We start from the raw sequence: 6,148 nt of genomic DNA, 5'->3' as shown, positions 1-6,148 counted from the left end.
AGAGCTGCTTCAACTAAGTGACAACTCCGAGTCAGAGGTAACCCCTGAACCTGTAAGCTCTGGTTGTATTTCTTGTTTATTCCTGTCCACCTTATTGATACTGCTCATCAGCAGGATGACACCGGAGCAAGTAACCCAGTGACTGAAGAGGTAATGACACTTTCCTCCGACTCGGAGCCCTTGCCAAGGCTGAAAGTCCGAAGAGTAACCCGGAAAGTAAGATTTTCACATCCTTTAGCTTATCAAGATCCTCAATTTCTTTTGAAGCAACAGATTCATGAGAGCCGGCGGCACACCCAGACCAACAAGGATGCTGACCTCTCCTCTGGTTTACCTGAGGCATCAAGGAAGCGCCGGACCGAGGTTATTTCCAACTTATATCCTTTTCATCCTTTGGCGGGTGTTATACGTCAACCGCTCAATTCTTCCGATTCGAATTATCAGGAAACTTCACCCTCCTCTGGCGACTCTATGCAATCGAACCTACCGGCTTTCAAGACCGTACCCGGGTAATGATGATCATCTCTTGTTGTGCTTATCTTTACTCATACTTTTGTACTAACCTTGTGTCCTTTCAGTGCTCAAGCAAAGCTCAGTAAAAGAGCAAAGAAGAATAAGCCGGTCGAAGAGCCTGTCTTGCCTGACCCGGAGGTTTCAGCTCAAGAGCCGCCAGCTGCCTCTGCTCCTGAAGCCACCACTCCAACTGACGAGCTGGCCATGGAGACTTCCACCAACCCGGATATCTCTAGCCCGGCTCAGCCGGCCGATGACCCGGACGTGGTAATCACCCGGACGGAGTTTGTTGAGCCAGGGAGACCTACTGCGCTGGCCAAGTGCTCTGCCAAGGAAGAGTTGCTAGGGCGCCGCCGGGCCAAGCTGGATCTCACCAACTATGCTAACTTGAGCATCGGAGAGATCGTCTCCGGCTATGTCAGTCAGGTGCACAACAGCTGGGACTTGGAGATCGACATGGTGAATCAGATACAGCAGAAGTCTGAGGTACCACTCTATTGCTTACTGCATAGTTATCTTTACCATACTCTAGCCCCCAAGTCCACTACTTATGATAGAATATGTTGTAGACCTATCTTCCGGCTTACTCTCATGAACCGGTAATTTTGTAGACAGAAACTTTCAACATGCATTAGCCCCCAAGTGCCAAGTGTCTTTGCTTGGAAAGTGCTTGGGACTTTAAAATTGCATGATAATTATTCATACTATAACCCGGAAATTGTACAGGCTGCTTGCAAGAAGTTTGAGGCTGATATCTCTGATCTGAAGAACCGCCTGAAGATTCAGGAAACTGAGACCCGGAAGGCCAACGCCAAATTTGAATCCAGCATTGCTGCTCAAGAGACGCTGGAGAAAAAGTTTGAAGCTGAAAGGAAGACTTGGGCCGAAGAGAAGGCTGCTCTTGTAAGCCGGGCCGAACAGGCGGAGAAGACTCTGGCGGAGAGAACCGCCGAGCTCTCCGGCTTAAAGCGCCACGTGTCACAGATGGTCGCCGCAATCTTTGGTAAGTCATTCTGCCAGCTCTTGACAAGTTTATAGTCCTTATGTCTCATAACTCCCATCATTGCCAGCGGCTTATCTTACTTTGTTACACAGGTCCAAGAAGCGCCAACCTCAATAAAAATGTGCTGACCAAGTTGAAAGCCGTGTACACTCTGGTGGAGCAACTCTACACCGGGTCACAATGCGCTTTAGCCGTGGTGGCCCTATCCAATGAGGTTCCGACTCACCTGGCGGAAGTACTTCGCCGGCTGGCCGTTCTTCCTCAGCGTGTCCAAGAGCTGCGACGGGCCTCTGCCAGAGCCGGAGCCATAGCTGCTCTGAGCCGGGCCAAGGCTTTCCTTCCAGAGCTAGACCCGGCGGACATTGCACTTGGTTACCCCAGCTTGAAGGAAGACGGCACCCCTTTCGACCAAAAAGACTTTGCTGCCTGTGTGAAGATCGTGCGCCCGGTGGCCACCCTGGTTGGGAATGACACTGATCTGACCAAGTACCAGCCGGGCTACGATGCAGATAATCAAAGGATCCCCACTCCGCGTTATGAAGCCATCAGCTTAGTCCCGCCGACTCGTAAGCACACTTTTGCCCCAGAGATTGACCCGGCCGGGTTAATTGACGAGGAAGCTCAATTTGAAGCTTTGAGCGGCATTGACTGGAAATCGTCAACCTTCCAGGTCTTCGGAACAGCCGGAGGAGCGGAGAGGGATGAGCCGGAAGCTTCTACCCGGCAAGCATCTTGACTCTGTAGACGGTTTATTAAACAATGCTTCATCCTTTTGGACTCGGGGAGTCCTGTAATAGAATAGGACCAACATTTTAACTTTGTCGTGCCATCGTGCACGTGCTGAATGCTTATTTCCATTGAAGTTGCTTCCTTATATTCTTCCGGTTCATACTTGATCATTCATTTTCCTTAAGCTCAAATAGTTGTCTTTAACTATCCTGCACAGAAAAACAAGTCACAAGTCTCTAGGCGGCTTACCGCACTGAGAACCATAGTCCCATACATATAACCTGGAATATGAATCTAAGTCACCAAAGACTGGTCCTCAATTATGTCCTGGATTTAACCGTAAGAACATACTTACAGGCCTTCAAGTACACTTCCGGTTTATATAACCCGGATAATAAGGCTGGAACCTCAACTCCGGTTTACCAGTCTTGATAATGCTGATTCTTGTGCAACTAGTACTTGTGAATCGAAGTTAAGCCGGCAGAATAATAACCGCCGCGTACACTGTTGATAACCAGAAGAACTTGTTGCAAATCAGAAAATCAAAACTTAGGGGCTTCCGGTTCGAATACGACCAGAGACCCGTCCCAAAGGGGTTGAGCTAAGATTCGAATACGATCATATAGCCCCCAGTGGGTTTGGCGATGCCGATCAAGAGGGTACTGACAGCTATGTTCTCTTTGGTTTGAATACGACCCATGTTTGAACAGGAAGCCCCCAAATGACATTAAGAGTTGTTTAACGACGCTGATTCGAATACGATCCACGTCGGTTCCCAAAGGGGTTTGAACAATGATTCAAATATGATCAAAGAAACTCCCCAATGAGCTCGGCACTTTGCCAATCAAATGGGTATCAACAACTATGTTCTCTTTGGTTCGAATACGACCTATGTTTGAACAGGAAGCCCCCAAGTGACCTTATTGCGTACGGCTATATTCGAGTACGATCATAAGCCAGATCCACCTCCAAGTTACCATGTGATCTTGTAATGGAAACAACACATTTACCTTTGGAGGAGAAAAAGCGCAGATGGTCCTGCTTTATTGCTTATCATAATATATACATGGCTTATAGAAATATGTACATTACGAGAGCCGGCGGCTCAAGTGTAATAAGGCCGAAGCTGAGCTATGTTCCACGGCCGACGGGTCTCCTCCTCCGACTTGCGTGAATCTTTGTGCTCCCGAATGTCCATGAGGTAATATGACCTGTTGTGCAAGTTCTTGCTGACCACAAAGGGTCCTTCCCAAGGCGGGGATAGCTTGTGCGCATCTGTTTGATCTTGGATGAGCTGGAGCACCAGATCACCTTCCTGGAAGACCCGGGACTTAACCCGGCGACTGTGATAACGGCGCAGGTCTTGTTGGTAAATTGCTGATCGAGCCGCTGCCACATCACGCTGTTCGTCCAACAAGTCAAGAGCATCTTGGCGCGCCTGTTCATTATCCGCCTCAACATAAGCCGCCACTCGAGGCGAGTCATGACGGATGTCACTGGGGAGGACTGCTTCCGCTCCATAAACCATGAAGAAAGGCGTGAAACCCGTAGACCTGTTAGGAGTAGTATTGATACTCCACAACACGGAGGGTAACTCCTCCACCCAACAACCCGGCGTCCGTTGCAAAGGGACCAAAAGCCGGGGCTTGATGCCTTTCAGAATCTCCTGATTAGCCCTCTCAGCTTGACCATTGGATTGAGGGTGAGCCACTGATGAAACATCAAGTCGAATATGCTCTCCTAGACAAAACTCCTCCATGGCGCCTTTGGACAGATTGGTACCATTGTCAGTTATAATGCTGTGTGGAAAGCCAAAGCGAAAGATCACCCTTTTCATGAACTGAACCGCCGTGGCTGCGTCACACTTGCTAACTGGCTCTGCTTCAACCCACTTTGTGAATTTGTCAACTGCCACCAAGAGGTGGGTCTTCTTATCCTTGGACCTTTTAAAAGGCCCAACCATATCAAGCCCCCAGACCGCAAATGGCCAAGTGATTGGTATCATCCGCAGCTCTTGAGCCGGCACATGAGCCCGTCGTGAGAACCTCTGGCAACCGTCACACTTACTGACCAAATCCTCCGCATCAGCATGAGCCGTCAGCCAATAAAAACCATGACAGAAAGCTTTGGCCACAAGGGATTTTGAGCCGGCATGATGGCCACAATCCCCTTCGTGAATCTCACGCAAGATTTCTTGCCCTTCCTCAGGGGAGACACAACGCTGGAACGCTCCCGTAGCACTGCGGCGATGCAGCTCACCATTGATAACAACCATTGACTTAGACCGCCGGATTATTTGTCTGGCCAAAGTTTCATCCTCAGGCAAATCTCCCCGGGTCATGTAAGCCAAGTAGGGCACTGTCCAGTCCGGGGTGATGTGGAGAGCCGCCACCAACTGTGCCTCCGGGTCAGGGACAGCCAAGTCTTCCTCTGTAGGCAATTTTACAGAAGGGTTATGCAAGACGTCCAGGAAAGTATTAGGCGGCACCGGCTTTCGCTGAGAGCCCAGCCGGCTTAAAGCATCAGCTGCCTCGTTCTTCCTGCGATCAATGTGCTCTACTTGGTAACCCTGAAAATGTCCAGCAATGGCATCAACTTCACAGCGATAAGCCGCCATGAGAGGGTCCTTGGAATCCCACTTGCCTGATACTTGTTGAGCCACTAAGTCTGAATCACCGAAACACCTTACCCGGCTCAAGCTCATCTCCTTAGCCATCCGAAGACCATGGAGCAAGGCCTCGTACTCAGCCGCATTGTTAGTACAAGGAAACATCAATCGTAGCACATAATGGAACTTGTCACCTTTAGGGGAAGCCAATACAACTCCAGCCCCCGAGCCCTCCAACTGCCTGGACCCGTCGAAGTGAATAGTCCAATATGTATTATCCGGCTTTTCCTCGGGCACTTGTAGCTCCGTCCAATCGTTGATGAAGTCCACCAAAGCTTGAGATTTAACAGCAGTGCGTGGCACGTATTTCAAACCATGAGGCCCGAGCTCTATAGCCCACTTAGCCACTCTTCCTGTAGCTTCTCTGTTTTGGATGATATCGCCAAGGGGAGTAGAACTAACCACCGTGATAGGGTGACCCTGGAAATAATGCTTAAGCTTCTGGCTTGCCATGAACACACCATAAACAAGCTTCTGCCAATGTGGATACCGCTGTTTGGACTCGATGAGCACCTCACTGACGTAATAAACCGGCCGTTGAACCGGATGCTCCTTACCCTCTTCCTTGCGCTCCACCACCACAGCCACACTGACGGCCCGTGTGTTAGCAGCTACGTACAGCAATAAAGGCTCCTTGTCAACCGGAGCAGCAAGGACTGGGGGCTCTGCCAGCTGTCTCTTCAAATCCTCAAAAGCAGCATTAGCAGCATCATTCCAGACAAAGTCATCAGTTTTCTTCATCAACTGGTACAATGGCATGGCCTTCTCACCCAAATGGCTTATAAACCGGCTTAGAGCAGCAATACGACCCGCCAGGCGCTGGACGTCGTTTATACACACCGGCTTAGCTAGAGAGGTGATTGCCTTGATCTTCTCCGGGTTAGCTTCAATGCCTCTGTTAGAAACCAAGAAACCTAAGAGCTTGCCTGCAGGAACACCAAAAACACACTTGGCCGGGTTAAGCATCATCTTGTAGACCCGGAGATTATCAAAGGTTTCCTTCAGATCATCTATCAAGGTTTCCTTCTCCCTGGACTTAACCACAATATCATCCACGTAGGCATGAACATTGCGCCCAATCTGGTTATGAAGACAGTTCTGCACGCAACGCTGATAAGTCGCCTGCGCACTCTTGAGTCCAAAAGGCATAGACACATAGCAGAACGCTCCAAAGGGAGTGATGAACGCTGTCTTCTCCTGGTCCGTAATTGCCATTTTAATCTGATGGTATCCGG

This window comes from Aegilops tauschii, chromosome 4, assembly GCF_002575655.3.
Source record: "Aegilops tauschii subsp. strangulata cultivar AL8/78 chromosome 4, Aet v6.0, whole genome shotgun sequence".
Taxonomy (NCBI): domain Eukaryota; kingdom Viridiplantae; phylum Streptophyta; class Magnoliopsida; order Poales; family Poaceae; genus Aegilops; species Aegilops tauschii.
This window is presented reverse-complemented; position numbering follows the sequence as displayed.